Consider the following 22,963-nt stretch of genomic DNA (forward strand, 5'->3'; position numbering starts at 1 on the left):
AGAGTATTGCCAGGGTATGTATTGCAGGGTATTGGCAGGGTATTGCATTGCAGAGTATTGGCAGGGTATTGCAGAGTATTGCAGAGTATTGGCAGGGTATGTATTGCAGAGTATTGGCAGGGTATTGCAGAGTATTGCAGAGTATTGCAGAGCATTGGCAGGGTATTGCAGAGTATTGGCAGGGTATGTATTGCAGAGTATTTGGTGTGGTATTGCAGAGTATTGTCAGGGTATTGCAGAGTATTGTCAGGGTATGTATTGCAGAGTATTGGTGGGATATTGTAGAGTATTGGCAGGGTATTGTAGAGTATTGACAGGGTATTGCAGAGTATTGGTGGGGTATTGCAGAGTATTGGCAGGGTATTGCAGAGTGCAACTTAATAACACACTAACGTGACTAACCTGGTATTCTCTTCCCTTCTCGGGAGAGAAGTAAACTGGTAGCAGTGCAGCGGCTGTGGCCCCAGGAGGCCAGGACTGTCTGGCACTGGGTAGAGGGGAGGAAGGGGACAGTCTGGATCCAAGCAGCGCATGTCTGTCGCTGGCTGCACTGGAAGCTGTATGTGCACTGCCCACTGACTCCTGCCAGTGCGTGCCCACATGTACGGCCGACGTAATATGACCGGTTGCTAGACGCGGAGCGGCCCTAGCCTAGCAACCAGTCACTCGGGCGGCCGCGGAGCGGCGGACTACGCGCTGAATAGCCTCAGGCGACTAATGGGAACGGCGTTCCTGTTGTGGAAATAGTACGGAAACGCTGTTCCCATGCATTCCCGCAGGACTCGAGCCCTGATACTAGGGACAATTTAGACAGGATTCAGTTAACCTACCAGCAAGTCTTTGGAGTGTGGGAGGAAATTGGAGTACTTAGGGGAAACCCATGCAGGCACAGGGGGAACATGCAAACTCCAGGCAGGTAGTGCTCTACAATGTAGGTAATACATATGGCAATAACCACAAGCTCCAGTTTTAAAATGCCAATGTCTTAAAACTTTGTAACTGCTTTGTAAATAGTTAACAGCTTCTCCATGGCTCTGCAGATTAAGAAAACAAAGTGACACATGACTTCTCTCAAACAAACCTTGCAAACTCGGACTTCTCTTAACGGTATATGGACAAATTTGTTATACCACATACAGCTACAACAACATAAATCACTGATGAATTTTACATTTAAGCATACAACATAATGAAACCATTGATAAGACTTTGAACTCAGCTTCGAAAAAGATGGTCCCCTTCCTCTTTTACACAGGCAGTGTTCCTGAGGGAGCTTGTCAGCTTTTTCACTTATGAAGGTTCTTTTGGCTGCAAGATAAAATCACACTGGAGTGGTTAATTTCTTTTCAGGCATATAGACATTTGGGTTAACTGGCTTACTTTTGCTTACTGGTAAATTACAGGTATTGGCATGGTCTGACACTTTAACCTGCTCATCATTATTGGTTAATGAGCTGGGCTCTTGGCAGGAGTGGATTTATAAATCTATAAAAGGATTTTTGGATTTAACCGTGAGGAAATTGGAAAGTTTTTTCCATCTGTTTGACCAACACCCCACACTGATTCTGCATCTGATCCATACAATCATTTAAATTCATTTTCCAATGACTCCTTGTGGGTGGATTTTGGAATTTAGAAGTTTGGGATTTTTCAGACCCTTCTGATTCTGAATCATTTTGAACCTTTTTCTTGTCAAATTGATTATTCCTGTAATAATTTTTCTGATTTCTCCCATATTGATTGAACTGCCTTTTTCCCAACCTGTTTCTTTTGATTTGGATTATCAGAAACAACAGGTACTTTTTTATCATCTGGATTGGATCTAGCTTTCCTCTCATTGGGAGGACTGGGGCTTTTAACAACTTCAGCATAACTTCTCTTTGGAGCCTCAAACTGTCCCTGAACCCTTTTAATGTGAGTCTCAGCTGCTTCTTGAACAGGCTTTTTAAATCTATCTTGAGACTCGTCGCTACTCTGTAGAACAGCATAAAGGGTGGTACTCTTCTTTAACCACTTCAGCTACGGACCAATAAACACCTTAAGGACCAGAGGTCTTTTTGCAATTTCGCACTGCGCTGCTTTAACTGGTAATTGCGCGGTCATGCAATATTGCACCCAAACGAAATTTGCGTCCTTTTCTTCCCACAAATAGAGCTTTCTTTTGATGGTATTTGATTGCCTCTGCGATTTTTTTTTTTTGCGATATAAATGGAAAAAGAGCGAAAATTTTGAAAAAAAAAGATATTTTCTTCTTTTTGTTATAAGAAAAATCGAATAAACTAAATTTTAGTCATACATTGAGGGCAAAATTTATTCAGCCACATGTCTTTAGTAAAAAAAATGTCAATAAGCGTATATTTTTTGGTTTGCGCAAAAGTTATAGCGTCTACAAACTAGAGTACATTTTCTGGAATTTACACAGCTTTTAATTTATGACTGCCGATCTCATTTCTTGAGGTGCTAAAATGGCAGGGCAGTACAAATCCCCCCCAAATGACCCCATTTTGGAAAGTAGACACCCCAAGGAAATTGCTGATGGGTATGTTGAGCCCATTGAATATTTATTTTTTTTGTCCTAAGGGATTGAATAATGACAAAAAAAAAAATAAAAAAATTTTTTTACAAAAAGTTGTCACTAAATGATATATTGCTCACACATGCCATGGTTATATGTGGAATTGCACCCCAAAATATATTCCGCTACTTCTCCCGAGTATGGCGATACCACGTGTGTGGGACTTTTTGGGAGTCTAGTCGCGCACGGCACCCCGAAAACCAATCACCACCTTCAGGATTTCTAAGGGTGCAAATTTTTGATTTAACTCCTCACTACCTATCACAGTTTCGAAGGCCATAAAATGCCAAAATAGCACAAAACCCCCCAAAATGACCCCATTTTGGAAAGTAGACACCCCAAGCTATTTACTGAGAGGCATGTTGAGTCCATGGAATATTTTATATTTTGCCACAAGTTGCGGGAATATTACAAACTTTTTTTTTTTTGCACCAAGTTGTCACTAAATGATATATTGCTCACACATGCTATGGGCATATGTGAAATGACACCCCAAAATACATTCTGCTGCTTCTCCCGAGTACGGGGATACCACATGTGTGGGACTTTTTGGGAGTCTAGTCGCGCACGGCACCCCGAAAACCAATCACCACCTTCAGGATTTCTAAGGGTGCAAATTTTTGATTTAACTCCTCACTACCTATCACAGTTTCGAAGGCCATAAAATGCCAAAATAGCACAAAACCCCCCCAAATGACCCCATTTTGGAAAGTAGACACCCCAAGCTATTTACTGAGAGGCATGTTGAGTCCATGGAATATTTTATATTTTGCCAAAAGTTGCGGGAATATTACAAACTTTTTTTTTTTTTGCACAAAGTTGTCACTAAATGATATATTGCTCACACATGCTATGGGCAGAAGTCAAATTACACCCCAAAATAAATTCTGCTGCTTCTCCCGAGTACGGGGATACCACATGTGAGGGACTTTTTGGGAGCCTAGCCACGTACGGGACCCAGAAAACCAAGCACTGCCTTCCGGATTTGAATATAAAATGCTATAAAAAACAAACTAACCAGAGTCACCCGTAACACTTATACGGTGATCAGTGGTGAAAGGGTTAACTAGGGGCAATCAGGGGGTTCAAATTTTTATTAGGTAGTATATGGGGGTCCCTGGCGCTATATAAAAACCTGACGGGGAACCTAAATAACTAACTGGCTAACCAGCGTCACCAGTGACACTTATACTGTGATCGCTGGTGAAAGGGGGTGAAAGGGTTAACTAGCAGCAATCAGGGGGTTAAAACCATTATTGGGTAGTATATCGGGGTACCTAGCGCTATAAAAACCTGGCGGTGAACCTAAAAAAATAACTAGCTACCTAGCGACACTAGCGACACTGATGCAGCGTTCAGAAAAATTATCGCTTAGTGACACTGGCAAAAGGGGGTGAAAGGGTTAACTAGCGGAAATCAGGGGGTTAAAACCATTATTGGGTAGTATATCGGGGTACCTAGCGCTATAAAAACCTGGCGGTGAACCTAAAAAAATAACTAGCTACCTAGCGACTGTAGCGACACTAATGCAGCGATCAGAAAAACGATCGCTTAGTGACACTGGCAAAAGGGGGTGAAAGGGTTAACTAGCGGCAATCAGGGGGTTAAAACCATTATTGGGTAGTATATCGGGGTACCTAGCGATATAAAAACCTGGCGGTGAACCTAAAAAAATAACTAGCTACCTAGCGACACATGCAGCGATCAGAAAAATGATCGCTTAGTGACACTGGCAAAAGGGGGTGAAAGGGTTAACTAGCGGCAATCAGGGGGTTAAAAACATTATTGGGTAGTATATCGGGGTACCTAGCGCTATAAAAACCTGGCGGTGAACCTAAAAAAATAACTAGCTACCTAGCGACTGTAGCGACACTAATGCAGCGATCAGAAAAACGATCGCTTAGTGACACTGGCAAAAGGGGGTGAAAGGGTTAACTAGCGGCAATCAGGGGGTTAAAAACATTATTGGGTAGTATATCGGGGTACCTAGCGATATAAAAACCTGGCGGTGAACCTAAAAAAATAACTAGCTACCTAGCGACACTAGCGACACATGCAGCGATCAGAAAAATGATCGCTTAGTGACACTGGCAAAAGGGGGTGAAAGGGTTAACTCTAGGGGCAATCAGGGGGTTAAATCTTTATTGGGGGGTGATAGGGGGCTACCCTGGACCTAACACTAACTGTCCTGACAGTTTTTACTGTCACAACTGACACTGAATGCATTGATCAGTAAAGAAATGATCAATGCAATCAGTGACACTGTGACTGGGGGGGGAGGGGGGGCGGGGGGGGATCGGGGGGCGATCGGGGGGGGATCGGGGGGGGTTTGTGTGCCTGTGTGTACCTACATGTCAGTGTAGTGTTGGTGCACACTTACTTTTACTCTTCTCCTCGTAGTCCGGTCAAAAAGACCGCCCCGAGGAGAATGACATCACTTCCTCCTTCCTGTGTAAACAATACACAGGGGAGGAAGCTTCTCATTGGCCAGGAGCGATCCAGAGGGGGTGGCCGAAAACCAACGGCCATCCCCTCATCACGGAGCGCTCCTGGACCGAATCGGACCGCCGTAAACAGCGGGAGGGGGTCCGATCGGACCCCCCACCCGCTGGAAGGCAATCACGTAGATGTACGTGATTGTGCCTGCCTGTGCCATTGTGCTGACGTACAATGGCAATACGGCGGTCCTCAAGTGGTTAATAGCCAATCCAGACTTCTTTTGGGATGGTAATCCTGGGCCAGAATCATTTTTATTTTATTTGGCAAGAAATCATAAAACAGTTGAATGAATTCATGACACTCAAAATTGGGATCTTTCTCAGCTAAGCTATAGGCATTTTTGAGAACTGACAAATATTCTCCTGGACTTTGATTAAACCTACATTTCAAAGTAAAAATGTCCCTTCTTGCTGCATTAGCGATAAGGACCAAAATCAGTTTTTATTTCTGAGCTGACTTCAGACCAGATATCTTTACCCATGTCTCGTAGGGAATTACAGAAATATTTGTACCTTGGTTCAAATACCCATGAAATAAAATAAATTTTATGTTTGTCATATTTTAATTCAAGGGTCCTCATCACCTCCTCATAAGTTTTTAGATGATTAATTATAGAAGGCGATCCTTTCTTAGTAAACAGACCCATAGATTCTTTTAAAAGCTTTATCACTTTTGTGGTGTCTATTAGACTAGTGCACAACGGAAAATTTTGTTTAGTTTCGGTTCGTTGTCATTCATAAAATACATCATTTCGTTCTGTTATATTCGTTATGTTACATTAATACGTTTTTGGATAATTCGTTATTATTCGTAGAGAGTCTAATTCATTCGTTCATATTCGTTGAAATTCGCTATTTATTTATGTATGTATAGACATTCGTAATATTGATTCGTAGTTTGGAAAGTCGTTTGTTTATTGAATCTTTTAACACACACAATGACAACGTCTCTTCTCCTTGGCTCAAATACAATACAACACCCTTCTAACTCAGTTCTCAGGAATGCACTTTGCCAGTAATCCAACCTCCGGCACAAAATGAATTAGCTGATTGGACTATAAGATTTACTTTGAGCTGACCTTTTGTTTCAGTAGATCTTTAAAGAATTACTGAATCATGTTGAATTCATTCAAATTCAATCGTTATATTTCTTTCGTATTCGTTGTAATTCTTTATTTTTTTATTCAGACATTCGGATGCATCCGAAATGTCCGAAAGATGCAAAATTCGGCCGAATTTCGGTTTGTTACGAAACGAATTGCACAAGCCTAGTGTCTATTACAGGCTGATGGTCTCTTTTCTCACTCCTATGAGACATACTTTTGGAATACTTTTGAGCTGAGATTGTCTTAAATTTAAGAATATAACGATCCTTAGTGAATATATGTTCCTCTTCCTCTGAGGGCAAACTATAACCACTTACAGCCTCTGAAATCTTTTCTCTGGTGACCTTTTCCATGGATTTTTGTCCGAATGGGCGTTGGCCATGAACTTGTTCTGTAGACACACGACAGAACATTTTCCGCTAACTTTCACCAAATCAGCTTATTACCGCCACCCTTTGGGCAACTTCTGCTATTGTCGGCTGATGTTTAGCATTGGTTCTGAGCATGCGTCTTTGTACTTTGGACTAGTCTGATGGATTTATGTAAACACGATCGGATTATCCTCCATCGGACATTTGTTGTTGAAAGGTTTGAGAGCATGCACAGTGAACATTTGTCCATTGAAAAAGTAACAACAATTGTCCGATAGAGCATTCAGACAGTCAGATTGTCCAATAAAACAGGTCAGTCGAACCGTTGTTGTCAAAGTCCGATTGTGTGTATGGGCCTTTACAGTTTTTGTGAAGTCGGGTCCCTCCCAAACAGAAGGTTATTGTTTGTCTTTTTCAATATCTTTATTTTTATTTTTTGAAATGACAAGTAAATATCCAAGTATAAAAATACATCACTTATCATCCACCAAACACTAGTTACCTTAATTAGTCCCCCCCTCCCCTTTTTCATTGCTAAACCCCTGCTGTGACTTCCAACCATATCCATTCCTCTACTCTCTTTAATTCTACATATCTCCCTGACTGTTTAAACTTTCTCCAGATCTTCCATTTACTTTCAAATCGTTCTATTCCCTCCTCTCCACAAAACTTGAGATAATCCATATTGTAAATCTCGTCTACCTTACTACACCAGCTTCCCATCTTAGGACTTTCCGTCTCCTGCCATTGCGGGGTATTAACCTTTTAGCTGCATTCATTAGATGGGGAACCAATGTTCTCAGATAATGTTTGATTGGCATTCTTACCCCATGAAACAAACACCTCCATGGATCTTCCACAATCTGTATATAAATTTTTGGGCACGTCCACCATATAAGGGCCATTGTTCCCACCTCCCCACACTCCCGCCAGCATAGTCGTGAGACTTCCTTTTGATTGTGCGGTGTTATGTACTAACGTGCATGGTAAACATTTGTAATTCATTTCCATAGTGTTACTATGTATTGCCGTGGAATGTGTTATCTTAAAAAATTTCACAAAATCATGATCTTTCTCTCCCTTTCCCAGTTCATCTTCCCACTTTGTTATGAATGGTGGTATTTTCAGCCCCTTCAATCTCACAAGCACTTTGTAGATCTTTGAGATCCCCCTCTTTGTTCCTTCTGTCATACATATCCGCTCAAATGGTCGTAAGTCCTCCTCGGATCTTGCTGGCTGGGGCAGTGATGTAATGAAATGTTTCAGCTGGGAGTACCGCCATTCGTCTATTACCATTAACTAATTTTTTTTGTTTTAACTCCTGTAACGTGTATATTTTACCTTTCCTCGTGGTGTCTTTTAGTTGCTTTTTTAATCCATTCCCCAAACAATATCCCTTTCTCCGGTGGAAAAAAGTTAGTTTCTTTTAATGGTATCAAGGGTGAATTAAATTCCCATTTTTCCTTCATGTTTATCAAATCCCAAATTACCAAAATTTTCTTTGAGGTAATGTGTGCATTTTCACTTATTTCTCTGTACTCAGGTGGTAGCCATATTACCTGGGACATTATTATATGGGACTTTTTTAGTGACCCTAGGATGCGACACAAATCCTTGTTCTGACAGGGGAGAGGAAACATATTGTCTGTTCCTACCAAGTAGGAACAATGATTTGTCTCCTCCTGTAGTCTGTCCTATCCCTTCACAGTTAATGACACACCTAGGGAACACATGTAACCCCTTGACCGCCCCCTAGTGTTAACCACTTCCCTGCCATTGACATTTATGTAGTAATCAGTGGCTATCTATAGCACTGATCACTGTATAAATGTCAGTGGTCCCAAAAAAGTGTCAATAGTGTCTGATATGTCCGCCGCAATGTCGCAGTCCTGCTAAAAATCGCAGATCACCGCCATTATTTGTAAAAAATAAATAAATAATAAAAATGCCATAAATCTATCCCCTATTTTGCAGACGCTATAACTTTTGCGCAAACCAATCCACTTATTGCAATTGTTTTTACCAAAATTATGTAGAAGAATAAATATTGGCCTAAACTGATGAAGAAATTAATTTTTTCAATTTTTTGGACATTTATTATAGCAAAAAATTAAAAAAATGCTTTTTTCAAAATTTTCTGTCTTTTTTTTTGTTTATAGTGAAAAAAAAAAAAAAAATCGTAGAGGTGATCAAATACCACCAAAAAAATCTCTATTTGTGGGAAAAAAGGATGTTCTGTTTGGGTACAACGTTGCACGACCATGCAATTGTTAGTTAAAGCGATGAAGTGCCATATCGCAAAAATGGCCTGGTCATTAAGGGGGAAAATCCTTCCGGGGCTGAAGTGGTTAATGAGATCTACTAATACAAAAAGAAAAGAGATCTACTAATACAAAACATCCAGACAAATATCGTGAATATATATATATATATATATATATATATATATATATATATATATATATATATATATATATATATATATAATACATAAACAAAATATATGTAAAATTATTCGATTAACCACTTAATTACAGGGCATTTTCACCCCCTTCCTGCCAAGGCCAATTTTCAGATTTTAGCTCTTTAACATTTTGAATGACAATTGTCATGCAGTCATGCAACACTGTATAGTTTTTTCCCCACATTTAGAGCTTTCTTTTGGTGGTATTTGATCACCTCTCCGGTTTTTATTTTTTGCATTATAAACAAAAGAAGAGCAATAGGTTTGAAAAAAACACAATATTTTTAACTTTTTGCTACAATAAATATCCCAATTAAAAATGTTTTTGCTCAGTTTAGGCTGATATGTATTCTTCTACATATATTTGGTAAAAAATCGCAATAAGCATATATTGATTGGTTTGCGCAAAAGTTATAGTGCCTACAAAATAGCGGATAAATTTATGGCTTTATTCTTTTTTTTTACTAGTAATAGTAGCGATCTGTGATTTTTATCGTGACTGGCATTGCAGCGAACATATCAGAGACATTTTTGACACTATTTTGGGACCATTGACATTTATACAGCGATCAGTGCTATAAATATGCACTGATTACTGTAGAAATATCACTGGCATGGAAAGGGTTAACACTACGGGACGATCAAGGGGTTACATATGTACCTAGGGAATGATTCTAACTTTAAGGGGAGGGAACTGACCTGGGGAGGAGACCGATCGCTGTTCCTACCTCTGTCCCCTCTGACATCAGAGGGGACAGGGTCACCTGTTTACATCACTGGATGGCCCCGCCCTTGACTATATAAGAGCTGACAAAGCAAAAAGATGGCAGTCAGCGGACAGATGAAGATGAAGGTGGATGGACATTGCTGGACTTTTTTTTTAAAATAAAGGAATTGTTCAAAACTGTCTCCTGTCACTTTTACTTTTTTGATACTTTTTTTGGTGAACGGGTAGGCATTCACATGGGGGGGGGGCAGGATCTGGGGGCCCCATGTTAAAGGGGGCTTTTAGGTTCCCATGAGCCCCCCGCCCACAGACTGCCGCAACCACCGGGTAAGGGTGGTGGGGATGAGGCCCTTGTCCCCATCAACATGGGGACAAGGTGATTTGGGGGGGGACCCAAAGCAATCCTCCCCATGATGAGGGCTTGTATTGTTCAGGAGAATGAGGGCACTTTCTCATTCCCCCTTTTCCTGCAGCCTGCCAGGTTGCATGCTCAGATGAGGGTCTGGTATGGATTTTGGGGGGACCCCAAACCATTTTCCTTTTTTAATTTTGGTGTGGGGTTCCCCTTTAAAATCCATCCCAAACCTGAAGGGTCTGGTATGGATTTTGGGGGGACCCCATGCCATTTTTTTCAAATGTTGGAGCAGGGTTCCCTCTTAGCCACTTCAATACACTATGTTATATATACTACACTGCCTGAATATAGATTGTACACTGAATATCTAATCTACACTAAATGCAGAGTATATACTAGGCTGTGTATATATATATATATATATATATATATATATATATATATATATATATATATATATATATATATATATATATATATATATATATATATATATATCAAATATACTGCCTGTATGCCACTAAGGTGCCTAATCTCTCTTAATTCATTACAATATATGGCCGCCCTGCAAGCAGCAGCCTTTTATAGTGTGGGGCGTGGACTTAGCCCCCTGAGCCACGTTTACCCTGCTGAGTACAATATAACCTGATGCTGGTATTGCATGTCTAATGATGCACTGTTTTCAGCATCATATTGTACTCAGCAAGGTACACTACCTCGGGGAGTCTATTGTACATCTCCTCTTGCCCCTGGCATGGATATAGCAGAAACACCAGGTTGTACCCCGATCATCCCTGAAGAAAGGTTTTATAGCAAACCTGACATCCACTTACACCTACTGAAACTTCCGTTGGGATTCAAGGAGGAGTTAAAAGTTGGGTAGTTGGGTAGTTTGGGCAACAGAATTTATTCCAACAGTCTGTGCAGGGCATGAATAGAAGGGCCCTGGAAAGGGGTTATGATCTAAGGAGAGGAGGGAGGTACAAAAATAATAGCTGCTGGGAATTATCTGATATGGAGCTAGCTGAGGTAACATTTTAGGTGGAGGAGGGATAGGATTCCTGGAATAAAATAGTTTTTTTTTTAGGTATCACCTAGGTGTGAAAAGGGTAGGGCCTGGCTGAACATATTGGGGTGGGGGAGTTCCAGAGGTTCTGGAGCGGTCCTGATGTTGAGCATGGGAGGAGGTAACAAGGGAGCTGGAAATCAGGATGTCTTAGGAGGAGCAAAGTGGACGATTTGGGTGATCTCAAGATCAAAAGAAGTTAATCCAAATATCTCAAATGAATGTTTCTTAATGGGAAAAGTTTATTCAGGTACAGTCTTAGGGCCACAGCTTTAGTAAACTCCACCCTGTTGCTGTCAAGATGTGGGTATCTTTTAACCACTTTTCGACCGGTGCACAACCGATATAACAATCTCGTCAGGCGTCGGTCTTGTGTACGATAATGGTGGTCTCTGCGACAAGATCACTGCTATCGGTGGCAGGAGAGGTGCCACCGCCCCTCCCGTCGCTCTCCTGCACCCTCTGCCGCTTACCGAAGCTGTCGATAGCGGTGGAGGCGATCGGGACCTGCGTTCTCTGGGGTATGGAGACGAGTGAGGCTAAGATGGCCCCCACCCATCTCTATACTATAGCAGGGCGGAAGCGACATCAAAAAGTCACTTACGCCCATACCTTTTAAAGGCACATTTTTACAATGTCATTTTTTCAAATGACATTTTTTTTTTTTATTGCATTTAAGTCCAAATATGAGACCTGAGGACTTTTTGACTCCAGATCTCATATATCTGAGGACCTGTCATACTTTTTTCTATTACAAGGGATGTTTACATCCCTTGTAATATGAATAAAGGGGATCAATTTTTTTTTTTAAACAGTGTAAAAATAAATAAAATCAAGTAAAATAAACAATAAAAAAAAAAAAAAAGTTTCAAAACACCCCGTCCCGACAAGCTGGCACGCAGAAGCGAACGCATATGTGAGTTGCGCCTGCATATGAAAATGGTAGTCAAACCACACATGTGAGGCATCACCACGATCGGTAGAGTGAGAGCAATAATTCTAGCTCTAGACCCCCTCTGTAACACAAAACATGCAACCTGTAAAAAATTTTAAATGTTGCTTATGGAGATTTTTGAGGGTAAAAGTTTGACGCCATTCCACTAGCAGGCACAATTTTGAAGCTTGACATTATCTTTCGCAATATAAAAATATAAAAAACAATGGGCTAATTTTACCGTTGTCTTATTTTTTTATTCAAAAAAGTGTTTTTTTTTTTTTTTTTTAAAGTGCACTTATAAGACCGCTGTGCGAAAAAGCCTCTAAAAAGGTTTGAGCGATAAAGTGCAGTTGGGTTTGACTAAATTCTAAAAGTTTTTGGCAACCATTGTTTTATTCTCTCCTTTTTAATAATTTTTGTACCCGACTTGTACATTTTTAGTGACAGTGATCCTGTTCACCTGTTGATCACTGTTGGGGGGTAGAGTGGTCTAGGGGTGAATGGACCCTCGGTTAAGGTATCTGCCTAGAGTATCCTTCAAACCCAGCAGGCCTGGAGACCACTCTGATCAGGATAATACACACACACACACACACACACACACACACACACACACACACACACACACACACACACACACACACACACACACACACACACACACACACACACACACACACCATACTGTTCTCAAAGTGGTCTGACACTTTATTTCCAGACTTCAGCTCATAAGGGCAAAATTACCTCACAAAGAAAGCCCAACCCTCCTTACATTAATATATGATAAAATACAGACATTAATTAAAGCAGTGGAAAATTACTGAGTATGTGCAGAAAACAATATACACCCTCAAATTCATATAGAAACTGGCCACAGGAAAGTCTAGTAGAGAAAAATAGATTGTTCTCGAGAACATTTGTTCTCAATAAGAGGAACTTAACTTAACTCTTAATTTAACTCCTAACAGACTCTATGTCAATATTTATCTTAAAATGGATACTCATATTATATGTTACAATATCTACAGTAAGATGGCAGGCAATAAGCTAAAACACACATTAAGCTAAAATATCCCTTTAATCACTAATATGGAAGAGGAGTTATCTATTTTTATTTCTTGATCATACATCATGGGACACAGGAGCTTCATTACATAGTGGGTTATATAGGCACCTCTGGTGATTGGACACTGGTTAACCCCCAATTAAGGAGAATTCCTCCCCTATATAACCCCTCCCATATGGGAGGCACCTCAGTTTTATTTGCCAGTGTCTATGGTGGTTGATCACGTAAAACATGTGCTATGAAGAAAGCTCTGTGCAGGTCCCTGCGGGGGCCTAAGAGCTACAACAAACCGGATCCATATCTCGGGCCGATATTTTGACTCCCAAGATGATTTGGTACCCGGGCCTCGTCATCCGAAGAAACTAGGTTTTGCCTGTAAGTCCTCTCCTATTGGAAGACTGGGCTCTGGGAAAACCAGACTTGGTGTACTATTTATATAGTGGCACGGAAGTTTCTGGCAGAGTCTTTTACAAGGTCCAGGTAGGAGGTTCTTCTGAGAAGGAACCCCCAAAAAACCTGAAGGTTGGCACAACTCTGCCCGCCGTGATGGGTGAAGGCTGGAATCTGTCTGTTTTCAGCAATGAGGACAGGTAAGGGAAGTTAATCCTATATAAATTATATTATGGATTTCTTCATTGAGTAGTTGTATGTCTTACCTGGTTTCCACCACTAGAGGGAGTAAGAGCAGCCTGATGCATACTTACATGCCTTTCAGATACACATGCTCAGTGAAGCCTGGTTCTCCCAGATGACTCACGTCTCCACTGCAATCTCTGCCACAATGAAGGTAATACAGGGGTCCCACATAGTCTGGGGGTCCCACGCAGCTCTGATGGTGATTCCCTTCCCCCCTGGATCCTGGAGGTCCTCGTGCATGCGCATGCACGCGCGCCGAGCGCACTCCCATGCTAATGGAGGGGGGGGAGTGTGGTTGCGAGCTGTTCATGTCGGTGTGCACGGCGCTGTACTGCGCAGGCACCAGGCGGCAGTTTTAAAAAGCCCAGAGCGTCAGGAGGCTGTAAGTGGAGACACAGGAGCTGTGGGCAGTAAGCATCCTAAGGGATTGGATCCAGGCAAACCTAAGACACCTACTCAGCATCAGGTTGTGCAGTTTAAGCATATATATTTATTGTGAGACTTTAAGCACAACAGTGATTGCACGTTGTACTAGTACCTCTGCTTTGTAGCTTAGGACTATGTCTCCTCGTAAGAGAGTCTCAGGGGGAGGTAACAAGGGCACTGGAAAATCACCGCCTAGGTCTAGGGGTTCTAAAAATGCCTGTAGGTTACCATCCCCCCTGCAAGACTGGAGCCAGCCTCACAGGATGAGTCAGTGCCCCTGTCAGGTTTTGCAGCCTCTCCTAATATTTCATATATACGTCACTGAGGACTCCCTTAGGGCTACATTGGAGGGTTTTGAAGGGAGAATCATGAATTTTATTTCAGCTTCCCTGAAAGATATCCGGAAATGGGGTAGATCCCCTCCCTCTGCTGAGATTCCTCTTTCAGATGACACTTCTGACAATGAGGAGAGATCCCTATCTTGGGACAGGGATCTTGAGCAGTCGGGTGAATCAGAGGAAGAGGAGAGTCCCCTCCTCCCAGGTGCTCAGGAAAATCCCACAGACTGCCTTTTCCTTTCCAATTCATCCCTTAATGGATAAATTGTTGTATGAGGATTGGGGACATCCCGATAAACTGTTTGCTCCTCCTAAAAGGTTTTCTATGCTTTATCCTCTGGAGGAAAGTTTCACCAAGAAATGGGGGGTCCCATCTGTCGATGCGGCTGTTTCTTGCGTAAATAGAAACCTGACCTGTCCTTTGGATAATGCTCAGGTATTTAAAGATCCAACTGATAAGAAGCTGGAAACATTATTAAAAGCCTCCTTTTCCACGACTGGCACTGTAGTGCAACCTACAGTCGCAGCTGTGGGGTTGTGTCAGTTCCTCAAGGAACAGGTTAAGCAGATGATTGGCCTCCTTCCCAGTGAGGAAGTGGAGAATTATGCAGAAATACCTCAAATTCTGTGTTTCATGATTGATGCGATTTTGGATTCTGTCCAACAAGCATCTCGTTTGTCTCTCCTGTTGGTACACATGCGAAGGGCCCTATGGCTAAAGAATTGGGCAGCTGAGCTATCATGCAAGAAGCATTTGATTGGGTTCCCGTTTAAAGGGGAACGTTTGTTTGGAGAAGAATTAGACAAATTCGTCCAAAAAATTTCAGGGGGTAAATCTACTCTCCTTCCAGTCAAAAGGAGCAAACATCAATCATTTTTTCGTTCTCTCTCTCTCGGAGCATCAAGCTCTAAGCAGTGGTGACGGCCTTCTCAACCTCCCTCTACAGGAAAGGCTCAAGGCCGGGCCCAGGGGCAGAAAAAATCCTGGGGGCCAAAGCCTGCCAAGCAGAGCTCAAAAGCTTCCTTGTGAAGGGGCGCCCCCACTCGGCCGAGTGGGGGGAAGGCTCCTGCAGTTTGCGGAAGCCTGGCGGGAAGAGATCCGGGACAAGTGGTTGGTCTCTTCGGTATCTCTGGGCTACAAGCTAGAGTTTCAGGAAATTCCACCTTCTCGCTTTCTAAGGTCAAGGATCCCCAGGGACCCAGTAAAGCAAAGACCGCTATTTCTGGCCTTAGATCACTTACTATCCCAGGGGGTGATAGTAGAAGTGGATCCAAAAGAACAGGGTTCAGGGTTTTAATCGAATCTCTTCACCGTTCCAAAGCCAAATGGAAGTGTCAGACCTATCCTGGATCTGAAGGATCTGAACCGGTTTTTACGCATCCGGTCCTTCCGAATGGAGTCAATTCGCACTGTGGTCTCCTCCCTGCAAGGGGGAGAGTTTATGGCATCAATAGACATCAAGGATGCATATCTCCATGTGCCAATTTTTTCCGCACACCAAAAGTATCTAAGGTTCGCGGTAGAGTGGCGCCATTTTCAATTTGTGGCCTTGCCGTTCGGGCTCGCTACGGCCCCTCCAGTCTTCACAAAGATTCTGGACCCTCTCTTGGCAAACCTAAGAGCTCAGGGTATAGCCGTCATGGCTTATCTAGACGATTTGCTTCTCATAGAGAAAACAGTAGCGCTCCTGAATCACAGTGTTACCAGAACGCTAGAACACCTGGAACGCCTAGGTTGGATTATAAACCTAGAAAAGTCGTCCCTACAGCCTGCTACCACGTTGGAATACCTCGGTATGGTTATTGACACCGCTCAGGGCAAGGTGTTTCTACCAAGGCCAAAAGCCTTGGCCATTGGGGATCTGGTGTGCCTAATTCTGGGCAGAAGATACAGGAGATACAAGAGATACACTCGCTCAGGGGTCGGATGCTCTGACAGTTCCCTGGGATCAGTACAATTTGATTTATGCCTTCCCCCCACGGCCGCTTCTGTCGCGGTTCCTGGGAAGAGTCAAGAGGGAAACAAAGTCGGTTCTTTTGGTAGCCCCAGCTTGGCCCAGGCGACCGTGGTACGCAGAGATCATGAAGTTGGCAGCAGGCAGGCCGTGGATCTTCCCTCTCCGGCCAGATCTGCTCTCACAGGGTCCAATTTACCATCCTGCTTTACATAGTCTGAATTTGACGGTTTCGCTGCTGAGATCCACATTCTGAGAGACCGTGGCCTTTCGGGGCCAGTCCTTTCTACTCTGGTCAATGCCAGAAAGCCGGCCTCCAGGCTTATTTACTACAAAATCTGGAGGGCATATGTTTCCTGGTGTGAACTCAGGGAATGGCATCCTAGAAAGTATGTCATTAGCAGAATCTTGGCCTTTCTCCAGTCAGGCCTAGAAATTAATTTGGCCATAAGCACTATCAAGGTGCAGATTTCGGCCTTGTCAGTGTTTTTTCAGAAGCCACTTGCATCGCATTCCCTGGTGCGGGCTTTCATCCAGGGGGCTATGCGGATAAGGCCGCCAGTCAAACCTCCAGTATGCCCATGGGATCTGAATTTGGTTCTCTCGGCTTTGCAGGGGCAACCTTTTGGCGGCACAGTGGTGTAGTGGTTAGCACTTTCACCTAGCAGTAAGAAGGGTCGCTGGTTCAAATCCCAACCATGACACTACCTGCCTGGAGTTTGCATGTTCTCTCTGTGCCTGCGTGGGTTTCCTCCGGGTACTCCGGTTTCCTCCCACAATCCAAAGACATGCAGGTAGGTTAATTGGCTTCTATCCCAAAAAAATTGGCCCTAGTATATGAATGGGGACCTTGGATTGTGGGTTTATTGAGTGTAGGGACCAATGTGAGTGTGCAATGTATAGGGATAGGGACAATTGTAGACATTCACTCAGGTTGAACTGGATGGACTGGTGTCTTTATTCCACCTTACTAACTATGAAACCTTTGCATCAGGCTTCATTAGTTCTTTTGACTAAAAAAATGGTTTTCTTGGTAGCCATATCCACGGCTAGAAGAGTGTCAGAACTAGCAGCTCTCTCCAGCAGAGCCGTATCTAATTATTCATAAGGACCGGGTGGTAATGCGTCCCAACAGGTCCTTTCTGCCTAAGGTGGTTTCAGGATTCCATTTGAATCAAGATGTAATCCTACCATACTTTTTTCCGGACCCACAGTCCGCAGAAGAATCTTTGCACACTTTGGATGTGGTAAGGGCGATCAGTATCTATCTTCAGGCAACTGCTCAGATAAGGAAAACTGATTGCTTATTTATTTTGCCGGAAGGCTCTAGGAAGGGCCAGGCGGCATCAAAATCCACTCTCTCAAGGTGGATTAGACAGATTATTTCTCAGGCCTATAGTGTTAAAGGGAAGATCCCTCCTTTTCAAGTGAAAGCACACTCAACTAGGGCTGTAAGTGCTTCTTGGGCAGTGCATCACCAGGCCTCCCTGGCTCAGATCTGTAAGGCTGCAACTTGGTCATCAGTCCACACATTCACCAGATTCTATCAGGTGGATGTCAGAGGGCAAGAGGATATCGCCTTTGGGCGCAGTGTACTGCAGGCTGCAGTTTAGGTCCTCCGGTCCATGGCGGTCTATATTTATGATCTGTGTCTCCCTCCCCTCAATCTGAGCAATGCTTTGGGACATCCCACTATGTAATGAAGCTCCTGTGTCCCGTGATGTATGATCAAGAAAATAGGATTTTTATATACAGCTTACCTGTAAAATCCTTTTCTTGAGAGTACATCACGGGACACAGGGCTCCCGCCTCTCTTGGGTTTTATGTGGTTTCCTATTGCTTTGCTACAAAACTGAGGTGCCTCCCATATGGGAGGGGTTATATAGGGGAGGAATTCTCCTTAATTGGGGGTTAACCAGTGTCCAATCACCAGAGGTGCCTATATAACCCACTATGTAATGAAGCTCCTGTGTCCCGTGATGTACTCTCAAGAAAAGGATTTTACAGGTAAGCTGTATATAAAAATCCTAATTTTTTGTTGTTCCTCTTAATTATTATTTTTTTGCCAAGTTGCTGCTGCAACAGCTGCAATGTATTATTTTTCAAGGCACTTTATAATAATTTTCCAGGACAGTTATATATTGTTTGCTTGTTTTTATGAATGCAGATTCAATGCTCTTTGACATAAAGTGAAATGTGTGTAATAAATGGTCTGGGTTGAAGCAGCATTAAACCTGTATGTTATTTTAATTTTTTTGTTTATTTTATTTTTTTCTCTTCCTTCTCTTTCCTACTTTCTTTGTTTCATATGCTTATCTTTAATTACTTTTAAGTGATGGTACCAGTCCATTAGCTGATAATGTTCTTCTATATCTTTAAAAGTAGATGTATCAATCTTCTTTGTTTGAATATCAGAGATGAGCTGTGAATTATAAGACTTTACCGTTTCTGCCTGACTCAGTTTTTAAGAGTCCAGTGGGTCCTATAGAATGGTTTCCTGAAACATGCCATATTTCACAAAGTATCCCTGGACATCGAGGGCTTATGTCTTAATGTAATTCTACCTCCCCTCGTCTGCCTATTGCTTTAACCTGAGCCCTGTGAGCAGGTGTGGTGAACCCAGGGACCTGGCAATAGCAGGCAGTGTTGACCATTCCTACCATTCCTGGGCCATGGATGATACTGGCTGTTGCTCAGACTTTGTACCCTGTGGGGAGCTCACTTTACTCATCCACATCACACCAATTATAAGCATTTAGTCTTAATGGCCAACCCGCTGCTCCTGTCCGACATTCCTCCAATAACTGTACACTGACATTCTCCTTTTTTTTTTTCATGCACGACTGTCCGGAGGCCTGCCCGACCACCACCTGAAGAAGCAATGACAACCATGTCCTTTCATGAGACAACTGTGCAACGAATAAGACTCTCCTGAACTTTCCTTCACCATGCTGAAAAGTCCTGTCACACGGTCCAATCCAATCGGAGCAACCATTACACCATATTCCCAAGTTACAGGACTAGATATGCCAGGATCCTGCCATCAATGTTGGAGTTCCACTCTTCCAAGGCAGAGGAGCATGGAGACATCACAGCTCATGGTCTGGATGTAGAGTCTAAAAAGCACCAGGAATTCTCTGCTGTCTTAAGTCTACCTTGATGGGCTCTGGCATGTTCAAGAAAGGAAGAGGAGGCCTCAGTGATGGTAGTGGGGAAGGGTCTGGGCTTCTGGGCTATTGTACGTGGGTGTCAGGGAACCAACAGCAGGAGAAGGGCTCTAAGACCCAGCATCTCTACCAGCACTTACAGTATGGCAGGAAAAGGACTTTAGGACCCAGCATCTCTGGCAGGAGAAGGACTTTAGGACCCATTATCTCTACCAGCAGGTCACATGGGCCTATATAAGAAAGTCTGCTAGTGTCTGCAGTTACTGGTTTGTCTTTAGCACGCCCTGTGTTCCTGTGACCTGTATTATCTGCTGATCTGATCTCCTGTGTACCGACCCGGCTTGTTTTGATCTGCTCTTCCTGGTTCTCTGGCTTGACCCTTTGGCGTGCACCTGACTTCCCCCTGCCTGCTCCCAGCATCTGACCCCAGCCTGGCTATTGGACTCTGCTTATCCTGTTTCCTGTATTTAGATGCAGCTGACCTTAGGTCATTCTTATCCTGGACTGTCTCTCTGTGAATGACACCTGGTCTGGCTTCCCGCTCCGCTATTCATTACCCCACTGGTCTCTTTCTCCTAAACCTTCCAAGCACGCCTGTCTCCAGCAACCCGGAACCTGTGCTTCTGTGGGCACCACATCTGCTGTTCCACCTTCAGTGGTGTGCTGCGCTCTGCCGCAAGGGGAGCCCTCCTACCAAGTTCTTGATAGTGGGTACAAAATCATCAAGGGAGGGCATAAGTTCAAGAATGAACTTCAGGGGGAGCCAATGTGGAAATGTAAGCCCTGAAAATGATAGACTTTACTATTAATGTGACTTACAGTGATATTTCAATGACTCTATAGTTTCAGAACATATTTAGAATCAACAGAGACACCATACCCAGCTGTGGAATTTTATCTGGAGCAGCTATTGGAAGCCTCTTCTCTGACCATTTGGTATCATAATAATGTCACTTCAAAGGAGGTGGGAGGCGGGAAGGGAACAGGAATAACTTGGTCATAAGATGGTAGCTGTTGTCCTAGCTTAAGAGAGCACCCCACTCCATCGGCTCAATGTAGCAGTTTTAGCATATGGAAGGAGGTGGGGGTTTACAAGTTTATATATATCAGAATACACAGCCCTGTCTATTTCTCATGGGCTCACGGTCTAGATCAAACATGATCACATAAGGGCTGTCAAGGTAATGTATCATCTTATGTCTCTTTTCTCTTCTGTAACTTTTTCTGTCCCAGAGTTTGTCTTAAATACCTTGATAGCATGTGTATGTCAATTGTAACCATATCTCCTTTTTGCATTAACTAGCTTTGTAGATTGGTAAAATGGCATTTGTAACATTACTATGCTATTTGTGGTAATCTGTGATTTTTCTAACATTTCTTTTCTGTATAAATAAATGTGATTGTTATTCTTCCTGCATAGTTATCATTCATTATTAATTCTCTCTGTAACAGCTGCAACTGCATTGGTTGATTCATATATAGATAAAAGGCTTTAATCACTTATGTTATGTATCATTAAGCGCCTAAGTAATGTAGGTAAACATCGCCTTAACAAGGCACCCTGCCTTTGGCCAATTATGGCTCTCTCAGCAGAGCACGCTGTTATTGGCCAAAGCATGCAGATCAGGTGCATGCATTGGCCAAACATAAGACGCCAATGGGATCTTGCAGTGTATTATGGGGCGTTCCGCAGTGCTCGAATTTGACCCATAATGTTCTAAATTCAGCGAGCGGGCGAACACCCGATGTTTGAGCAGAACTTATGTTTGACTCGAATATCGAGCTCATTCCTAAAAACGAAACAGTAAAGTTAGTCCAATTTTTTGGTATAATGGGAAAGATGACGTTACGCCAAGAATCATGAGGGAATTGTGATCTTTATTCTAAGCAAAATAAAATGTGATTCTCATTTTATCCAGAATCGCGCAGCTCTACTTTACAATCACTTTAAGATGAAATAACATGTTGGAATAACAGAATACAACCTAGAAAACCTTACACTCCTTTCACACTGAGGCAGTTTTCAGGCATTTTAGTGATAGAAATAGCACCTGTAAAGTGCCTGAAAACTGCCCCCCATTCATTACAATAGGTGCTTTCACCCCCAGGCGGTGCGCTTGCGGGACATTCGGAAAAGTCCTGCAAGCAGGATCTTTGGGGCGGTTTGGGAAGGCTGTATACAGTGCTCCCAAAATGCCCCTGCCCATTGTAATGAATGGGCAGCACTTCCAAAGCGCCTGAAAAGTTCTTCAGAAATGCTGCAACATGGGAGTTTTTAACCTCTTCTTTGGGGTTAAAAATCCCCCTGCTAGCAGCTGAAAAGCGCCACTTAAACGCAGCCCCAGTGTGAAAGGGATCTTAATGATTAGCTGTGTTCAAAGAGAAGAAAGCATGACAACTTATGCCCAGGTAAAGAAAAGGTAAAAGCCTCCACCCGCGCATTTGTTCTGCCAAAGAAGACCTTGGGGGCCTGAGCTGTAGGGTACGGATTGGGGCTAGTAGTGCCAAGATTGACACTGTTGCTGTGGGAATTGTAATTGATAGAATTAAGCTTTAAATTACACTGTGGGCTGTTTGTTGTTAATGCAGCTCTTTAGATTAAATGTTATTCCTTTCACAAGATATTAGCATTACTAATAGGTGATAAAATGTTATGATGATGGCAGATGACAACTCCCCCGATGTCTCCGTCTGCAAAAATATTTACCAGCAGTGATGTAAGTATGAACACCTGCTCTATTGTCGATCAACAAATATGTGCCAAATGTCTGTTTAATGCAGTATGAGGTTGGCACTCAGAAGTCAGTTACTTTTCATTTCCATCCATCCTGGCTCTAGCGCTGGGATTTCAATAGAACTAGTTTAACCTGTATCACAGCTAGATATCAACTCAGCATGGCATGATGTACTGCCTTCCAGGAAAGGAGGGAGTTAATGCTTACAAGTTACGGAAACTTTTTCAACATACAGTAACAGAAGCTTCTGTCGATAAGCAAATGCATTGGAGTATTCGGAAACCTCCTGTGTACAAATAAGAGGATGGAAGGGAAGGTGAAGCATTGAGATCCTGGGAGGCCTCATTAGCAGCAAACATACTCTAGCTGATACCTACTGGTTTTGAAACTCAGATTCCGTCAAACATGCGACCAAGATAGGGAAAGAAAAGAAAGCATGTTATGCTCAAGACAGCTGAATAAAGCCAGAAGCGACTCAGGAGCTGGGCTACAGAGACACAATTACAGAACCCCTGGGAGGGACTTAGTGCAGCCTGAGCAT

Source organism: Lithobates pipiens, unplaced genomic scaffold, assembly GCF_037356315.1.
Source record: "Lithobates pipiens isolate NorthernLeopardFrog02 unplaced genomic scaffold, aLitPip1_a1.2 Scaffold_16, whole genome shotgun sequence".
Taxonomy (NCBI): Eukaryota; Metazoa; Chordata; class Amphibia; order Anura; family Ranidae; genus Lithobates; species Lithobates pipiens.